Here is a 21,252-nt window from a genome sequence, read left to right as displayed (position 1 = left end):
TTTACTGTGTACAAAGGCCAGAAAGCATGACATTAGAGATAAGTTTGGTATAGTTTGGTTAGTTGAAAAATGAGTCATTTTTATTTATTTATTTTTCTTAATTTCATTATTGATTAAGATATTACATATGTGTCCTTATCCCCCCATCCCCCCCCACTCATGCCCTCACCCCCCTGTTGTCTGTGTCCATTGGTTAGGCTTACGTGCATGTATACAAGCCCTTTGGTTGATCTTTCCCCCTTACCTCTACCCTCCCCTACTTTCCCTCTGAGGTTTGATGGTCTGATCGATGCTTCTCTGTCTCTGGATCTGTTTTTGTTCATCAGTTTATGCTGTTCATTATATTCCACAAATGAGTGAGATCATGTGATATTTATCTTTCTCTGACTGGCTTATTTCACTTAGCATAATGCTCTCCAGTTCAGAAAAGGTTTCTTTAAAATAGACTGGCTTCTCAATGTGAGGGACTTTCTATGACATGCTACAGAATTTGTACTGAGTCATAGTCTGTAGGCAATACAGAGTTACAGAGTTCATTGAGGTTTTCAACAGTTGACACGATTAATTTGCAAAGGTTATACTGTGCGAATATAAATAAATGCCTCAGTAGTTCAGAGGTATTCATTATTGATTTTCTAGCACATAGAAGAATTACTGGCATCTTTCAGTTGCTCAGTTCATCTCTGTGGAGTGACTGAATAAACATGATTGGCTAATTGCTGAATAAAGGAATGTTGGGTATTGGAGTATATCTGGGGCACTATTTCAGAAGTTTAGGTAAGAGATGATGAATACATTTTGAGGGGTGAACCAGATTTGGAAGATAAATTTTGTATAGAATCAGCTAAGTTTAGTGATGATTCAAATGGAGGGGGCAGAGGGGCAAAAGGAGGAGGAGTCTACAATGGTCTGAAATTTCTGTATTGTCAGAGAGAATATAGGAAGAGGAGAAGCAATGTGGGGGCAGAGAAAGACTGAGTTTACTTTTAAAGTCTGGGAGTTTGTGGTGGTTATAGGAGATGAATATAGTGAGTTCCAACAGAAAGGGAGTTCATTAGAAATATAACTTGTCCCCTTAGGAAGCATTAGCCTAGTTGAGAGTTTAAGCCACAATAGTAGTGGATGTCATTTTTTTTCTATTTTTATTTTATTTTATTGGGGTGACATTGGTCAACATGAACATAAAGGTTTCATTATGGATTTCTAAGTTACAAAATCTGTATATAGCACCCTGTGCCCACCACCCAAAATCAAGTTTTCTCCTGTCACCTCATATTAGGACCCTCTTCTCTCCTCATTCTCCGGGAAACATCACACTGCTATTTGTGTTCATATGTTTCATTTTTTATTCCACATATGAGTGAAATCATATGGTTCTTAGCTTTTTCTGTCTTATTTCACTTAGCATAATGTTCTCAAGGCCCATCCATTTGTTGTAAATACCACTATTTCATCTTTTCTTATGGCTGAGTATTACTCCATTGTGTATATGTAACCACATCTCTTTATCCAATCCTCTATTGCAGGGCACTTTGGCTGTTTCCATGTCTTGGCCACCATGAATAATGCTGCAATGACCATAGGGGTGCATATGTCTTTGAATATAAATAATTTTTAATTTTGGGGGTATATACACAGGAGGGGAATTGCTGGGTAGTATGGTAGCTCTATTCTAAATTTTCTGAGGAATTACCAGACTGCTTTCCATAGTGATTACACCAATGTACTTCCCACCAGCAGTGAATGAGGGCTCCCTTTTTTCCACAACCTCTCCAACACTTGTGTTGCTTGTCTTGTTGATAATGGCCACTCTAATAGGTGTAAGGTGGTATCATTGTAGTTTTATTTTGCATTTCTCTAATTGCCAGTGAGGTTGAACATATATCTACTAGCTGTTGGTATGTCTTCTTGGAGGAGGTGTATTTTCAGGTCCTCTGCCCACTTTTTGATTGGATTGTTTATTTGTTTGGTGTTGAGTTTTATGAGTTCTTCATATATTTTGGAAATTAAACCTTTGTCGGAGATACTGTGTGCAAATACCATCTCCCATCTTGTTGGCTGCCTGTTAGTTTTGCTGTCCGTTTCTTTTGCTGTGTAGAAGCTCTTCAGTTTGATATAGTCCCATTCATTGATTTTTACCTTTACCTCCATTGCTTTTGGGGTCTAGTCCATAAAATCTTCTCTATCACCCAGGTCCATATGTTTGGTACCTATATTTTCTTCTATGTAAATTAGAGTTCTGGGTCTTATGTTTAGGTCTTTAACCCATTTTGATTGAATTTTTGTACATGGGGACAAACTGTAATCTAGTTTCACTTGATTGCATGTGGCTTTCCAGTTTCCCCAGCACCTCTTATTGAAGAGACTATCTTTACTCCAATGTGCACTTTTGGTTCCTTTGTTGTAAACATCTGTCCATATATGTGTGGTTTTATAGCTGGGCTCTCTGTTCTCTTCTATTGATCTGTCTGCCTGTTTCTCTGCCAATACTATCAGGTAGTGTGATACCTCCAGCTTCGTTCTTTCTTTTCAAGATTGTTTTGGCTATTCTGTGTCTTTTGCGGTTCCATACAAATCTGATGATTTCTCCTTCTATTTCTTTAAAAAATGACATTGGGATATTGATGGGGATTGCAATAAATCTGTATATTGCTTTGGGTAATATGGCCATTTTAACTATGTTGATTCTTCTAATCCAGGGGTCCTCAAACTACGGCCCGCGGGCCACATGCAGCCCACCGAAAACATTTGTTTTTTGACTTCAAAATAAGATATGTGCAGTGTGAATAGGAATTTGTTCATATTTTTTTAAAACTATAGTCCGTCCCTCCAATGGTCTGAGGGACAGTGAACTGGCCCCTTGTTTATAAAGTTTGAGGACCCCTGTATCTAATCCATGAACATGAGATGTTTTTCCATTTCATTGTGTCTTTTTCAATCTCTTTTAATAATGCTTTGTAATTTTAAGTACATAGGTCTTTCACATTCTCTGTTAAGTTTACTCTTAGGTATTTTAATCCTTTGGGTATTACAAAAGGAATTGTTTTTTCTATTTCTTTTTCTGAAGTTTTGTTGTTGCTATATAGGAAGGCAATGGATTTTTGCACATTGATTTTGTGTCCTGCAACTTGACTGTATTTGTTTATTGTTTCATAAAAGGGTGTTATATCTTATTAAATGCTTTTTCTGCATCTATTGACAAGATCATGTGATTTTTATCTTTCTTTTGTTAATGTGGTGTATTACGTTCGTTGATTTGCGAATATCGAACCATCCTTGTGTTTCTGGAGTGAATTCCACTTGATCATGATGTATTATTTTTTGTATGTACTCTTGTATTCAATTAGCTAGTATTTTGTTTAGGATTTTTGTGTCTCTATTCATTAGGGATATTGGTCTGTAGTTTTCTTTTTTGTGTGTGTTATCTTTGCCAGGTTTTTATATCAGGATTATATTGGCCTCATAGAATGTGTTAGGAAGTATTGCCTCTTCTTCAATTTTTTGAAATAGTTTGTAAAGAATAAGTTTTTTTTTTTTTTTTTTTAAATATATTTTATTGATTTTTTACAGAGAGGAAGGGAGAGAGATAGAGAGTTAGAAACATCGATGAGAGAGAAACATCGATCAGCTGCCTCCTGCACATCTCCCACTGGGGATGTGCCCGCAACCCCAGGTACATGCCCTTGACCGGAATCGAACCTGGGACCTTTCAGTCCGCAGGCCGACGCTCTATCCACTGAGCCAAACCGGTTTTGGCAAGAATAAGTTTTAATTCTTTCTTGAACATTTGATGGAATTCACTGGTGAAGCCATCTGGTTCTGGACTTTTGTTATTTGGGAGGTTTTTGATGGTTGTTTCAATTTCCTCACTGCTAATTAGTCTATTTAGATTTTCCAATTCTTCATGATTTAATCTAAGAAGGTTATATGTTTCTAGGAACTTATGCATTTCTCCTAGGTTATTGAATTTGGTGGCATAAGGTCTTTCATAATATTCTAGTATGATCATTTGTATATCTGTGATGTCTGTGGTGACTACTCCTCTCTCATTTCTGATTTTGTTTATATGGGTTCTTTTCCCATTTTTCCTTAGTGAGTCTAGCCAGGGGTGTGTCAATTTTATTAATCTTTTCAAAGAACCAATGCTTCATTTTATTGATTTTTTTTTATGTAGTCTTTTTGTTTTCTATTTCATTTAATTCTACTCTAATTTTTATGATTTCCTTCTGCTAAGTTTTGGTTGCTTTTGTTTTTCTTTTTCTACTTTAAGATGTGATGTTAGGTTGTTTACTTGGAATTTCTCTTGTTTCTCGAGATATGCCTGTAATGATATAAACTTCCCTCTTATTATTGTCTTCACTGCATCTCAGAGGTTTTGATATGTTGTGTTATCATTCTCATTTGTCTCTATATATCTTTTGATCTCATCTTTTATTTCTTCTTTGACCCAGTGATTTTTTAGTAGTATGTTGCTTAATTTCCATGTATTTGTAGGTGTTTTTTTTATCACCTTTTTGCATTTGATTTTTAATTTCAAGGCATTGTAGTCAGAAAATATGCTTGCTATAATTTCAATCTTTTTGAATTTGTTGATTCTTTTTCTGTGAGCCAACATATGGTCTCTTTGAGAATGTCCCATGTGCGCTGGAGCAGAATGTATAGTCAGATGTTCCGGGATGAAATGTTCTGTAAATATCAATTATATCCGTTGGTCTAGTGTTTCATTTAAGGCTGATATTTCTTTGTTGATTTTTTGTGTTGTTGATATGTCTAGCACTGTCAATGGAGAATTAAGGTCTCCAACTATAATTGTGTTTTGATCTGTTTCTCCCTTTAGTTCTCTGAGTAGCTGTTTAGTATATTTTGGTGTTCCCTGGTTGGGCACGTATATATTAAGAAGTGTTACGTTTACTTGATGTAGTGCTCCTTTTATCATTATAAAGTGTCCATCTTTGTCTCTTGTTATCTTGAGATCTATTTTGTCAGATATAAGTATGGCCACACCTAGTTTTTTGTACATGTTATTTGCTTGGAGAATCATTTTCCATCCTTTTTCTTTGAATCTACCTTTATCTTTGCTGAATAGATGTGTCTCTTGTAGGCAGCATATGGCTGGGTTTTGTTTTTTGATCCACTCTGCTACTCTGTGCTGTTTTACTGGTGAATTTAGACCATTTACATTTAGGGTAATTATTGATATATGAGGATTTTCTATAGCCATTTTATCTTTTGTTTTCTGGTAACTCTATGCCTCCATTGGTTCTTTTCTTTATGCTTCCATATGTTGTTTTTGCTTGGTGGTATTCCATACATCTTTCCTCTGTTTCTTCTTTTCTTAAGCTATATGTCTTGTTTTGGGGTTTTTTGTGTGTGGTTGCCAATAATTTTATAAAAAGTGAAGTTGCATATATACCATACTTTTTTTTCCCATTTGAGTGCACCTTATCTTCATCTTCCTTTGCCAGTTCATACCTTCACCCCTTCCCCTTGTATGTTTTTATTGTCAAAAATTATCCCTATTTATGCTGCAAGTTTTTTGGCGATCCTACTTGTAGTGTTGTGACCTTATGTTCTTTGTTTCAGGTGGTATAATTCCTTTGCATATTTCCTGCAGTAGAGGTTTTCTAGTGATAAAATTCCTCAATTTCTGTATGTCTCGGAATGTTCTTATTTCTCCTTCATATTTAAAGGATAACTTTGCTGGATATATTATGTGTGGTTGGTAATTTCTCTCTTTCAGACATTTGAATATCTGGTTTCACTCTCTTCTGGCTTGTAGAGTTTCTGCTGGGAAGTCGGGTGAAATTCTGGTGGGTTTTCCTTTGTTGGTCACTTCCTTCTTTTCCCTGGATGTTTATAGATTTTTTTTTCTTTGTCACTAATTTTTGAGCTTCATTACCAAGTGTCTTGGAGAGGGCCTCTTTGGATTGAGGTAACTAGGTGTTCTGTTTGCTTCTTTGATTTGAGGATCTAGTTTTTCCCATAGATTTGAAAAGTTTTCATCCACTATTTGTTGTAATAGACTATCCATTCCATACTCCCTCTCTTCCTCCTCTGCGATGCCTATAATTCTGATGTTACTGTAAACTAAAGTGGGGGTTTCTCATGAGCCGGGACATTCTGATTAATTTTTGCATTGTCTGGCCCCAAAAAGACATTTAATGACAGAATGAAATTTTGAGTGAATATTTAAGGTATAGGTTTGAGAAAAGTTGTGAGTGAAACTATCCAGAGAATATTGGGGATAAGAATAGGAAACAGAAATTAAAGAAACCATGGAAGGAGAGTTTTAAGAAAGATCCACAATACTGAATTTTTCATAGCTGTAACCTAGAATTTTTTTCTTCTCTTTTCGTATTTTTTCTATTATTGATACTTTTTGTCTGTCCATGTCCCTTCTATTATTTTTCAAGATACACAGATCCTGATGTTTTTAAAGTTATGGAACACTTCAACTAAAATCTAATGTAGAAATTAACGTATATGTGAAACGTGAAAGTCTGGTTTCCGGCTGAGATCCACTCACTGTTCCTCTCTCGCTATCTCAAAGCATGTTCTCAAGAACATGCATCTTGATCTTTCCCTCCAATTGCTTTTGCTGCTCCTCTTTGAACAAACCTCATATGTCGGCTAGTGGAGTGAACTATTGGCAAGTTACATTCCTCCCAAAGTCTATTTTTAAGTATGCTTTTCTTCCCTCACCTTGAAATATCTCAACTGCTTTGCCTCTACTCCATTTCTGCCTGTATGATGTCCAGTTATTTCTCAAGATTCAGTTCAAATATTATGTTCTTCAAACAGCAGTCACTTATCACCCCAGTTGCTCTGAATTATTTGTCAACCACATATGTTTAGAAAGCCCTGTTAATGTGTGTGTGTGTGTGCGTGCATGCACATGTTTGTGTGTTGTGTATATGTATGTTGGTGGTGGCTATTTATTTATGTATACTATGGTTTTTTCTCAAAATTATAAAATTATGATAAAAGTGCTCTTTCTTTTTTAATAACTATATATATTATTTGGAAACATTAGGATCTGAGTATGTTTTTAAAAGAATTAATGAATGCATTCATTCATGAGCCAATAGTCTTCTTATATTCTGTAACCTTCACATTTTCTCTATCAGCCATTAACCTACAACATTTGACATTTGACTATATTTTTTATCAAGAAAATCTAAGGTCTATACTAGGCACGTCAGACTTCTTTTCTCCCCTTCCTCTTCCAGTACAATCTCATTGTCTGTCTTCTCAAAAGTGTTATTACTTATTGTGAGTCACAATACAAACAGGAAGAACAGGAAGTGTAATTCTGCTTTCTACAAAATTTACCTCAATGTTCACAAAGAAGACACAAGCATTTGGAAAGTGAAAAAATGGTGGAACCAGCTTTCATGATCAAAGCACTATTTTTCTACACAAATTTTTATTCCTTATCAAAAAGTTGTGTGTGTGTTCACATACACATCACTTAAATATGGTACAGGAAAATGCTCAAATTTCCATTGTGTATTTCTAGGTACCTCCAATAGGCTAAAGGCCAATTGTTTTCTGTGACACTGAATCTTCCTGAGCACTACTGAGTTGTATAAGTTCTTTATAAAATTTGAATATTAACCTCTTATCAGATGTATCATTAGAGAATATGATCTCCCATTCAGTGGGTTGTCTATTCATTTTATTGATGGTTTCCTTTGCTGTACAAAAGCTTTTTAATTTGATGTGGTCTCATTTATTTATTTTTTATTTTGTTTTCCTTAACCAAGGCAATGTATCAGAAAAAATATATTCCTATGAATAATGTTCAAGATGTCACTGCCTGTTTTCTACTAGGATTTTTATGGTTTTAGTCTAACATTTAATTCATTTTGAGTTTATTCTTGAGTATGGTGTAAGATGGTGATCTAGTTTCATTTTTTTTTGCACGTTTCTTTCCAATTTTCTCAATAGCATTGAATGACTACACTATCTTTACACCGTTGTATGTTTTTGTTTCCTCTTTCAAGTATTAACCATTTATTAAGGCATGACTCTCTCTTCTGCTCCATTGATCTACATGTCTGTTTTTATGCCAATATCATGCTGTTTTGATAACTATGGCCTTGTAGTATAGTTTGATATGAGATAGCATGATTCCTCCAACTTTGTTCTTCTTTCTTTTTATTGCTGTGGCTATTGTTTTTTTTTATTTTATTTTATTTTATTTGGTTCCATAGTAATTTTAGGGATATTTGTTCTAGTTTTGTGAAATATGCTATTAGTACCTTGATAGGAATTGTGTTGAATCTATAGATGGCTTTGGCTAGTGTGGACATTTTAATGATGTTAATTCATCCTATCCATGACCATGGTATATGCTTTCACTATTTGTAGGTTCTTTAATTTCTTTCTTTTATTAAAAAAATTAGAGGCCCAGTGCACGAATTCATGCACCTGTGGGGTCCGTAAGCCTGGCCTGTGAGATCGAGCTGAAACTGGCTCTCCAACATCCCCCGAGGGGTCCCGGATTGTGAGAGGGTGCAGGCCAGGCCGAGGAACCCCACTGGTGCACAATTGGGCTGGAAAGGGATGCGGGAGGTTGGCCAGCTGGGGAGGGACTGCAGGAGGGCTCCAGGGCTTGTCCAGACCATCTTGCTCAGTCCTGATCAGCCTGACCCCAGCCGCAAGCTAACCTACCAGTCAGAGCATCTGCCCCCTGATGGTCAGTGCATGTCATAGCAACTGGTCAACTGCCCCCTGCTGGTCAGTGCACATCATAGTGAGCGGTTGAGCAGCCTTAGCATACCATTAGCATATTACGCTTCGATTGGTTGAATGGACGACCAGATGACCAACACAGCATATTAGGTTTTATTATATAGGACTGTTTTTATTGTTGAAAGTATTACAGATGTCCCTCCTTTTTCCCCATTGACCCCCTCCAATCCAAACCCACCCCTCCCAGGCCTTTACCACACTATTGTCTGTGCCTATGGGCTATGCATCTATGCATATAAGTTCCCTGGTTAATCTCTCCCCACCTCCATCCTCCATCCCTACCTTCCTCTGAGATTCCACAGTCTGTTCCATGCTTCTGTGTCTCTGGGTTTATATTGTTCATAAGTTTACTTTGTTCGTTAGATTCCACATATGAGTGAAATCATGTGATACTTATCTTTCTCTGATTGGCTTATTCTGCTTAGCCTAATACTTTCCAGGTCCCTCCATGCTGTATCAAAGGGTAAGAGGTCCTTCTTTTTTACAGTTGCATAGTATTGCATGGTGTAAATGTACCACAGCTTTTTTCTCCACTCATCTGCTGATGGGCACTTGGGTTGCTTGCGCATCTTAGCTATTGTAAATTGCGCTGCTATGAACATAGGAGTGCATATATTCTTTCTGATGGTGTTTCAGGTTTCTTAGGATATATTCCAAGACATGGGATCACTGGGTCAAATGGCTGTTTCCTTTTTAATTTCTTTAGGAAACTCCACCCTGTTTTCCACAGTGGCTGCACCAGTCTGCATCCCGACCATCAGTGCACTAGGGTTCCCTTGTTTCCACATCCTCACCAACACTTGTTGTTTGTTGAATTGTTACTGATAGCCATTCTGACAGGAGTGAGGTGATACTCATTGTCATTTTAATTTGCATCTCTCTGATGATTATTGACTTTGAGTACTTTACCCTATGTCTATTGGCCATCTGTATGTCCTCTTTAGAGAAGTGTCTATTCAGGTCCTTTGCCAATTTTTTAATTGATTGATTGTCTTCCTTTTAAGTGTTATGAGTTCCTTATATATTGTAGAAATGAACCCATTATCAGAAGTGTTATTGGTCAATATATTCTCCCATGAAGTGGGCTCCCTTTACAGTGACTTATAAATTAACAAGTACATGTCTTTTACATCTTAGGTTCAATTTATTCATAGGTGTGTGTGTGTGTGTGTGTGTGTGTGTGTGTGTGTGTGTTTAGCAATTGTGAATGGGATTGTTTTCTTAGTTTCCATTTCTGATCATTCATTATTGTGTAAAAATCACAATTGATTCCTGGATATTTATTTTGTATCCTGCTACTGTAATACATTCATTTATCCATTCTAGTAATTTTTTAGTGGCATCTTTAGGGTTATCTCTATATAGTATCATGTAATCTGCAAATAGTAACAATTTTACTTCTTCCTTTTCAATTTGGATGCCTTTTATTTCTTCTTTTTGTCTGATTGCTGTGGCCAGCATTTCCAGTACTATATTGACTACCAGTGGTGAAAGTGAGCATCCCTGTACTGTTCCTGATTTTAATGGAAGCACTTTTAATTTTTTCCCATTGAATATAATGTTGGCTGTGGGTTTGTCATATATGTCCTTTATTATGTAGATGTGTGTTCACTCTATTCCCACTTTTCTGAGAGGTTTTATTATAAACTAGAGGCCCAATGCATGAAATTCATGCAAGGGGCTTGGCCCTCGCAGCCACAGTGGCTTGCCTCAGGCCTCACAACCCCGGCTTGGTCCAGAAGTCTGTCTGGAAGGACTTCTGGAAGGGTGTCCAGTCTAATTAGCATATTATGCTTTTAATATTATAAACCGGTGCTAGATTTTTTTAGCTGCTTTTTCTGTATCAATTGTTATGATCATGTGATTTTATTTTATTTTGTTTTATGTGGGGTATCTCATTTATTGATTTGTGGATATTGTACCAGTCTTGCATCCTGAGAAGACACAGAAAGGCTCCTATTGTGAGATTCCGTTTATAGGAAATAGCCAGAATAGGTTACAAAAAGAGACAAATAGCATAGGGGTTTCCAGGCGCAGAAGGAGTGGGGCACAAGTACTTTCGGAGCAGGGTTTTCTTTTCCTTGTGGGGTGAGGGGACATTCGGAAACCAGGCAGTGGTGGTGAATACACAGCACCGTGGATGTACTCCATGCTCAGGGATGGCGCAATTTACAAATGGTGCAAAATACAAATAACATTTATTATTTAAAATTAATTACAACATGGGAAAATGAAGGCGAAAAACAGAAAATAAGAAAAATGATAAAATAAAAAACCCCACAAATAATAAAAATAAAAAAATTGAATCACAGCATAAAGAAAACAAAAATGCAATAATTAAAGAAAATAAAAGTAAAAGGTCAGTGTGTTGAGGGTTAAACAAATACTTCTGATGGCAGGGTGACCACATTCAAAAAACAGGCCTTGAGCTGGCCCTGATGCCTTTGCTAGAGGCAGCTCCTCCTCTGAGGCAGGAACCAGGACAGAGTGGAGGCAGGGCTCTGCAGCCAGGGTTGGAGGGTCCTCAGCTCGGTGTGGAGAACTGCACAGGCCGGCCCTGGCTCTTCATCAGGGGCTGCTGGAGGTGGCAGGACCATTGGAGGTGGACAGGCCTCTACATCTGCTTCTGCATTGGGCTCCTCTGGATGGACAAGTTGTTGAAACAGAAGCCTGCTCTGCCCCCTGGGCTGGTGCTGTAGTTGTGAGAGGAGCAAAGATCACCCACGTGCCTGCATTTCCATGTGCCTCCCAAACACAGAACATGGCTGTAGAGGTAAGGGGTTTAGTGGGTGGGATCCTCAATGCAAATGATTGGTCCATGTGTCTCATGTGAGAGAACCCCTGAGGCCTTCATCTGTTGACAGGTAGAGACCCCTGCACCAAATTAAGCAGCTGCTCAGCTTCCCTTGTCCACGTGGACCAAGATTGGTGGTCCTATCTCCTCTCCATGGACCTCAGTGCTTTTTCCAATTCCTGCCTATTTCATGAGTGCTCTGATGGGGAGTCTCAAAAAATACATCTTTGAACAATTGTGCAACAATTTCTGTGGGGCAACCTTCTAGGGGGAGCCCTGCCAGTGCAGGTGTGCCCCTGTGGGACTTTGGCAGGTCCTGCACACTGTTCTCCCAGAGGAAGGGCTTTCCCCTTCCTCCCCAGGGGACCTGCTGGGGCTTCTGCTGCCTCCCTTTGTCCCCAAAGCTGGTCCCCACCAGCCCAGAAGCCTTATCTGAGTGGAGGGGCATCTCTGACATGTAGAGGCTTATGCAGTGCCTCTCATGTTGGAAGTGCATGTGTCTACCCTTTGACCCTTTAGAAAACACCAACCTTTGAGAGTTTTCTGCACCACAGGGATGACACACCTTGGCCTTGTGTTGTGTGGAATGCTTTCCAGCTTGTGGTTTGTCTTCCCAGATTTCTGCATTTTTCTAGTTGTTTTGGGCACAGGAAGAGTCAACCATTGCCTGACTGGCTTCTGGCCCTGGGGTCACACTTAACACAGTGGTCTCTACCCTGAGATTATGCACATGCTTCCTGAGAGGGCTTTTTTCCCTCCATCTAATCTCTAATCCATCTATGAATTCCCTTTCTAATAGCAAAAATGCTATTTTAGATAAAAACAGATCAACATGTGAGCTGACACAAAAAGCACTTATTGTGAGATTCCATTTCCAGGGAACAGGTAAGGGGCAGAGACAGGAATCAGATCAGGGGCAGGAGGAGTGGGGAGTGAGAACTGTTGCTGCAGGGTCTCCTTGTAGGTATGATGGGACATCCTGCAACTAGACAGTGGTGATGCTGACACCGCATCATGACTGTCCTTCATGCCCAGGAATTTAAATTATGAACAATAGCCATTTAAAATATATTTATTTATTACTTACAATGGATTATACAATGGAAAAATGAAGACTAAAAAGAGAAAAAAGAAAATAATAAAAAGAAGACCCAAAATAAGAAAAATAAAAAAGATAAAAATCCAAATCACACAATGGAGAACATGTAAACTGAATTAAAAAAAATTAAAAGGAAAAGATCAAGGAGTGAGGGTGAAACAAGGTTGTCCCTTGGGACAGGGCCAGCACATTCAACAAGGAGCCCTTGAGCTGGGCCCTCCACAGGCAGCTCCTCCGCTGAGGCAGGATCCAGCATGGGCTGCTGGGAAGGTTTTTTATCCAGCGGTGGTGGGGCCTCAGTTTTGTCTGGGGCTGGCCCCCCGGCTCCACAGCTGCAGCTGGAGAGGCTGCTGGAGGTGGTGAAAGGTCTGGAGGAGGACACACCTCCAGCTCTGCATCCTGCTCCTCAGGATGGACTTTGGGTGTGACAGGAGCTGCCTCCACCTCCTGGGCTGGTGCTGGGGTTGGAGGAGGAGAAAAGATCACCCACGTGCCTGTATTTCCATCTGTCCCCCAAAGACAGAACACTGGGCACATTTCTGGACCCACCACAGGCCGTGCTCCCCAACCTCAGTCCAGCAGATATGTGGCCTGAGGCCGGTCTTTGCTCCTGGCCAGGCTCAGGGGGTGCTCTGGCAACAAGCCCTCCCCATAAACTCGCCTGCACTTCCCCCACCCATTTCTTCCCTACCCTTGCCCCCCTCGCCTCCTCACCCTTGGGCTCTGCCTTGTTGGGCTCCAGGTCTTCCCTCCTGGTGTTAGTAACAGAAGAATAGCGCTCCAGGGCAGGGTTGAATATTGCCATCTGGGTATTGGGACTGAGTGGCTTCGAGGTTCGAGGCTTGTGGAGCCTGGGGGGCTTCGGTGGAGGAGTCCTCCTCCATCCACCCACAGGCCCTGGCTCCCCAGACCCCCAGGTGGCCACACTCACTTCAGGCCTGCCCTGGCCCTCAGTGGAGTGGCTCACCCTCACCGGCCCCTCAGTGGGGCGGGGGTCTTCCTCCCTCACTTGCTGCTCCACCTTGACTTGGGTTGAGCTCTGCAATGACAGTGACCAGCAGCTGGTCAGGAGGCCTCAAGCCTGTCCCCAGTCACGGTGCTTCTGCCCCCTGGAACTTCTGCTCCCGTATCAGGCCCAGCCCTGTGTCTGCACAGACCTCCACCCAGGGGAAATGACAGTCACCTCCAGGGCTCAGGATAGACCTGGGGCAGAAGACGCCACCCACACTCCATGTCCACCCAGCCAGCCTTGACCTGGGGTGCGAACATTACTGGTCCTGACCCCCCAACCCAACCTGTTCCTGTTCCTGGCAAGCCCTCTCAACATGAACACCCTTTATACTGCCCCCCACCAACACACACACAAACACACACACACAAACACACACACATACACACACACACACACACACGAGGAGGGACAGGGCTGCTCAGGTGGGATCAGAGTGGTGGCTGGGCCCGAAAAAAACTGCCCTAAGCCTCCCTGTGTTACCTCTGGAACTCGCCGTGCAAAGGGCCACAGGTGTCATCTGGGCTGAGCCCGGATCCAGCGGCAGGCAAACACACTCTCATCGCTGCACCTCTTGAGGCCTTGGCCTCGGCACACTGGGAGACAACACGAAAACATGGTGTCCTCTCCAATGTCTCTGTCCGAGTGAAACGGGAAGGGGCAGTTATAGAATGGGGCTGCCTGGTTACCAGGTTCTGTTGGGCTCCATCGTCAGGAAGTGCTCATGTCTGAGGAGATGCTCGGGGTAGGGGACCCACAGGTGACCTCACTTCCTAAGTTTTTGGGGAACACGTCCTGTGGTGGGTCCTGAAATGTGCCCAGTGTTCTGTCTTTGGGGGACAGATGGAAATACAGGCACGTGGGTGATCTTTTCTCCTCTCCCAACTCCAGCACCAGCCCAGGAGGTGGATTTGGCTCTTCCTGTCACTCCTGAAGTCCATCCTGAAGAGCAGGATGCAGAGCTGGAGGAGTGTCCTCCTCCTGAGCTTTCACCACCTCCAGCAGCCTCTCCGGCTGCAGCTGTGGAGCCAGGGCCGGCCCCAGACGAAACTGAGGCCCCACCACTGCTGGATGAAGAACCCTCCCCGGAACCCATGCTGGATCCTGCCTCAGAAAAGGAGCTGCCTGTGGAGGGCCCAGCTCAAGGGCCCAAGGGTAAGAAAGTGGGGAGGTGTATGGGCAGAAGGTTTGGGGAGGTCCATGTGAGCTTATGGGGAGAGGGTGTTGCCAGATACACAGGGAGCACCCCTAGAGCTTGGCCAGGAGCAAAGACCGCCTAAGACCACTCTTCTGCTGGACTGCCAGTGTGGAGCACATCCTTTGGTGGGTCCTAGGCTCTAGCTCTGTTCTCACTTTGGGGGACAGATGGAAATGCAGGCACATGAGTGATCTTTTCTCCTCCTCTATCTCCAGGACCAGCCCAGGAGGTGGAGGCAGTTCCTCCTGTCATACCTGAAGTCCATTCTGAGGAGCAGGATGCAGAGCTGGAGTCCTGTTCTCCTCCTGAGCTTTCACCACCTCCAGCAGCCTCTCCAGCTGCAGCTGAGGAGCCAGGGCTGGCCCGAGACAAAACTGAGTCCCCACCACCGCTGGATGAAGAACCTTCCCTGGAAGCCATGCTGTTTCCTGCCTCAGAGGAGCAGCTGCCTGTGAAGGGCCCAGCTCAAGGGCCCGTTGTTGAATGTGATTGCCTTGTCCCAAGGGACAACCTTGTTTCACCCTCACTCCTTGATCTTTTCCTTTTAATTTTTTATTTATTTACTTTATATGTTCTTGATTGTGTGATTTGGGTTGTCTTTTTATTTTTCTTATTTGGGGTCTTGCTTTTATTATTTTCTTATATCTGTTTTTAGTCTTCATTTTTCCATTGTATAATCCATTGTAAGTAATAAATACATATATTTTAAATGGCTATTGTTCATAATTTAAATGTTATTGTTCATATTTTAAATTCCTGGGCATGAAGGACAGTCATGATGCTGTGTAAGCATCACCACTATCTAGTTGCAGGATGTCCCATCATCCCAAAAGGAGACCCTGCAGTGATGGTACTCAATCCCCACTCCTCCTGCCCCTGATCTGATTCCTGTCTCTGCCCCTTACCTGTTCCCAAGACATGAAATCTCACAATAAGTGCTTTTTTGTGTCAGCTCACATGTTTATCTGTTTTTATCTGAAATACCTTTTTTGCTAATAGGGAATTTGTAGATGGATTAGAGATTAGATGGAGGAAAAAAAAACCCTTTCAGTAAGCATGCACATAATCTCAGGGTAGAGACCACTAGGCTAAGTGTGACCCCAGGGCCAGAAGCCAGTCAGGCAATGGTTGACTCTTCCTGTGCCCAAAACAACTAGAAAAATGCAGAAATCTGGGAAGACAAACCACAAGCTGGAAAGCATTCCACACAACACAAGGCCAAGGTGTGTCATCCCTGTGGTGCAGGAAACTCTCAAAGGTTGGTGTTTTCTAAAGGGTCAAAGGGCAAACACATGTACTTCCAACATGAGAGCCAGTGCACAGGCCTCTACATGTCAGAGATGCCCCTCCACTCAGATAAGGCTTCTGGGCTGGTGGGGACCAGCTTTGGGGACAAAGGGAGGCAGCAGAAGCCCCAGCAGGTCCCCTGGGGAGGAAGGGGAAAGCCCCTCCTCTGGGAGAACAGTGTGCAGGACCTGCCAAAGTCCCACAGGGGCACACCTGCACTGGTAGGGCTCCCCCTAGAAGGTTGCCCCACAGAAATTGTTGCACAATTCTTCAGAGATGTATTTTTTGAGACTCCCCGTCAGAGCACTCATGAAATAGGCAGGGATTGGAAAAAAGCACTGAGGTCCATGGAGAGGGGATGGGACCACCAATCTTGGTCCATGTGGACAAGGGAAGCTGAGCAGGTGCTCAATTTGGTGCAGGGGTCTCTACGTGTCAACAGATGAAGGCCTCAGGGGTTCTCTCACATGAGACACATGGACCAACCATCTGCATTGAGCATCCCACCCAATAAACCCCTTACATCTGATTTCAACAGGCAGACATGCCAGAAGCCAATTCCAACATGACAGCAGGGATGAATCTGGGAATGGCTGATGGCATTTCCCCAAACCTGAATAGGATACATTAAATTGATTGTTTGATGCCAGACAGCTCAGGGCATTTTAATCTACATGTTATTGCCTCCTACTGGCCAAACACCTGAACAGCCGTAGGCTAATTCTCCCCAGTCTGACAATGGACTCTGTATAGGGAACCCTGACCCTTTGGAGTGTATATCTCTGCCTTACCTCAGGACAATCTGTGTTAATAAAAAGCACGGGGTCCTGAGACGAGGAGATCTTAGTTTCCTTTAAACTAGTCTCCTCTGACCCCCATATGCCTTTCAAAATTATATTTTGTCTCTGGACTCCTGTTTAATCTACGCACAGCCTTTTCCAAATGTCCTGAACCCTGTCAGCACCAACACGGACATATATATGTGCCTATGACTCTGCCTGTGACAGACATGAGAGAGGCAGAAGTGAGATATACACACTAGTTCACAAGTGATGGTCAAGTCACCTCTGGGGTGGGACTTCCAAATCTGTCTTCTCCGTGAGTTGACTTTTTTGTGTAATGCATGTACGACTTTGATACTTCTAATAATATTAATGTCATATGTTCAATGTTATCCACGTATCACTCATCTATGGAGTAAAGTACGCCATTTACTTTTTAAAATTTTAAAGTCTTTGATGATGGGGGAACAGTAGAAAGTTCAGAGGAGGACATTTTCATGGCCATGAGTCTTCTCAACGATTTGCATATGATCCACAGATTCTGGGAAAGTGTTTTCAAGACAGGATATGGCAAAGAAGCGGTATCCAAATATATTTAAAAAAGCAAAAAACAAAACTCTTAATCCTCAACAATTAGGAAATAAACAACCCAATTTTAAAATGGACATAAGATCTGGACAGTCACCTCACCACAGAAGATACACAGATGGTAGGGGATGCATGATGGCTAGGAGTAGGTGGAAGGTACACTCATCTCCTCCCAGGACCAAACGTGAATGACAGCTAAATTATAGAACAAGCAACCTGAACAATCAAATGAAGACTAGTTGGACATAAGCCTTATAACCAAGGGTTAGAGACAAAGCCAAACCCAGGGTGGTAGGAAAGAGACCTGAAAAGGGCTGGCCCCACACCCTTCTGTGGCAGTAGAGAACCTTCAGGAATATTTCAGTTGCAAAGGTAGCCCCTGAGGAATGAGGTGTCTTAATCCCTTACCAGGCTCCTCATTCCAGAGCATCAGACCTGGGAAGAGACAGAGGCTTAACAACTGCCCGTAAAAATCATTGGGGATTTCTTATTTGTATCTTCTTCCATTTCTTTCTTCATTTTCTTATAATTTCCCAAGTATAGGTCTTTTATATCCTTGGTTAAATTTGTTCCTAGGTGATTGATATATATATCAATTACTAGGCATATATATTAGATGCCTAGTGCACGAAATTCATGCACTTGGGGGTGGGGGTGGGTGTCCCTCAGCCCGGCCTGCACTCTCTTGCAGTCCGGGAGCCCTAGAGGGATGTCCAACTGATGAGGGATATCCACAGGGAGCGGGCCTAAGCTGTCAGTTGGAGAGCCTTAGTGCTGCCACAGAGCGGGGAGAGGCTCCCGCCACTGTTGCTACACCCGCCAGCTGTGAGCCAGGGTTCTGGCTGAGTGGCTCTCCCCCTGTGGGAGTGCGCTGAATACCAGGTGGCAGCTCCTGCGTTGAGTGTCTGCCCCCCCTGGTGGTCAGTGTGTGTCATAGCGACTGGTAGTTCCACTGTTCAGTTCATTTGCATATTAGCCTTTTATTATATAGGATAATTGTAAATGAGAGTGTTTTCTTATATTTCTTTTCTGATAGTTCTTTATTGGAGTATAAATGCAATTAATTTTTGGATATTTATTTTATATCCTGCTAATTTAATGCATTCATTTTTCAGTTCTAGTAATATTTTTGTGGAATCTTTAGGGTTCTCTATATACAGTGGTATATCTTCTTCAAATAATAATACTTTTACTTCTTCCCTTCCAATTTTCGAAGCCTTTTCTTTCTTCTTGTCTGATTGCTGTGGTTAGGACTTCCAGTGATATGTTGAATAAAATGGTAAAAGGAGAAATCCCGTGTCCTGGTGGGTAGCAAACAAAACACTAGGTCCCCGTCCCCACTAGGGAAGGGGCAGACCCCAGTCCTCCACAGTCTCTCTAGGCCCCACCCCCCCACCCCCCAACCTCCCACCCCCACCTCCTCTCTCCTCAAAAAAATAAAATAAAATAAAAGAGAAATCCCTGTCTTGTTTCTGATCTTAAGGGAAATGTTTTAGTTTTTCCCCCCTGACTATGCTGTTGGCTGTGGGTTTGCCATATATGGCTTTAGTTATGTTTTGGTATGTTTCCTCTATTCTAATTTTTTCTAATACTTATTATTTATAAATGGGTGCTGGATCTTGTCAAATGCTTTTTCTGCTTCTATTGATATGATCATATAATTTTTTATTTTTTTTATTGTTTTAAAGTATTACAAATCATAGTACATATTTCTCCTTTTTTTCCCCATTGACCTTCCCCTGGCCTCCCCTACCCCCCGGCACATGCCGTCACTCCCCCTTCCCCAGTGTTTTGTGTCCATTGATTACGCTTATATGCATGCATACAAGTCCTTCGGTTGATCTCTTACCACCCTCCCCCAACACTTCCCTGCCTTCCCCCTGTAATTTGACAGTCTGTTTGATGCTTCTTTGCCTCAATATCTATCTTTTTGTTCATCAGGTTATAATGTTCTTTATTATCCATAAATGAATGAGATCATGTGGTATTTTTCTTTCACTGCCTGGCTTATTTCACTTTGCATAATGCTCTCCGGTTCCATCCATGCTGCTGAAAATGGTAAGAATTTCTTCTTTTTTTTATAGCAGCATAGTATTCCATTGTGTAGATGTACCATAGTTTTCTAATCCACTCATCTGCTGATGGGCATTTAGGCTGTTTCCAAATCTTAGCTATTGTAAATTGTGCTGCTATGAACATAGGGGTGCATTTATCCTTTCTGGTTGGTGTTTCTGTTTTCTTGGGATATATTCCTAGAAGTGGGATCACTGGGTCAAATGGCAGTTCCATTTTTAAAGTTTTGAGGAAATGCCATACTGTTTTCCACAATGGCTGCACCAGTTTGCATTCCCACCAGCAGTGAAGAAGGGTTCCTTTTTCTCCGCATCCTCTCCAGCACTTGTCATTTGTTGATTTGTTAATGATAGCCATTCTGACAGGTGTGAGATGGTACCTCATTGTGGTTTTGATTTGCATCTCCCGGATGATTAGTGACTTTGAGCATGTTTTCATGTGTCTCTTGGCTTTCTAACTATCCTCTTTGAAAGGTGTCTATTTAGGTCCTTTGCCCTTTTTTTGATTGGGTTGTTAATCTTCCTTTTGTTAAGTTGTATGAGTTCCCTGTAAATGTTGGAGATTAAACCCTTATCAGAGATAACATTGGAAAATATGTTCTCCCATGCAGTGGGCTTTCTTGTTTTGTTGATGGTTTATCTTGCTGTACAGAAGCTTTTTTATTTTGATGTAGTCCCATTTGTTTATTTTCTCATTAGTTTCTCTTGCCCTAGGATCTGTGTCTGTAAATATATTGCTGCAACATATGTCTGCAATTTTGCTGCCTATGGAGTCTTGTAGGATTTTTACAGTTTCCCGTCTTATATTCAAGTCCTTTAGCCATTATGAGTTTGTTTTTGTGTATGGTGTAAATTGGTGATCTAGTTTCATTTTTTTGCATGTATCTGACCAAATTTCTCAGCACCATTTATTAAAGAGGCTGTTTTGACTCCATTGTATGCTCTTTCCTCCTTTGTCAAATATTAATTGAGTATAATGGCTTGGGTCAATTTCTGGGTTCTCTATTCTGTTTCATTGGTCTATATGTCTGTTCTTGTGCCAGTACCAGGCAGTTTTGAGAACTGTGGCTTGGTAATATAGTTGGATGTCTGGTATTGTGATCCCTTCAACTTTGTTCTTCTTTCTCAGGATAGCTGTGGCTATTCAGGGCCTTTTTTTTATTCCAGATGAATTTTTGTAGAGTTTGTTCTAGATCTTTGAAATATGCCATTGGTAGTTTGATAGATATTGCATTGAATCTATAGATTGCTTTAGGTAGTATGGACATTTTAATAATGTTGATTCTACCAATCCATGAATATGGTATGTTCTTCCATTTGTTTACATCTTCCTCTATCTCTTTTTTCAATGTCCTGTAGTTTTCCGAGTACAGGTCTTTTATGTCCTTGGTTAAGTTTATTCCTAGGTATCTTAATTTTTTTGGTGCAATGGTAAATGGGATTATTTTTTTCATTTCTCTTTCTGTGAGTTCTTTATTGGTGTATAAAAAGGCCATAGATTTCTGGGCATTAATTTTGTATCCTGCTACATTGCCAAATTCATTTATTAGGTCTAGTAGTTTTTTGATGGAGTCTTTGGGGTTTTCTATGTATAGTATCATGTTATCTGTGAATAAGGACAGTTTTACTTCTTTTCCAATTTGGATGCCTTTTATTTCTTCTTCTT

The sequence above is a fragment of the Myotis yumanensis genome, unplaced genomic scaffold (genome assembly GCF_028538775.1).
Source record: "Myotis yumanensis isolate MYYU_CA2020_CCGP unplaced genomic scaffold, mMyoYum1.0.hap1 SCAF_12, whole genome shotgun sequence".
In the NCBI taxonomy this organism is placed as follows: Eukaryota; Metazoa; Chordata; class Mammalia; order Chiroptera; family Vespertilionidae; genus Myotis; species Myotis yumanensis.
Note: the sequence above shows the minus strand (reverse complement) of the source record.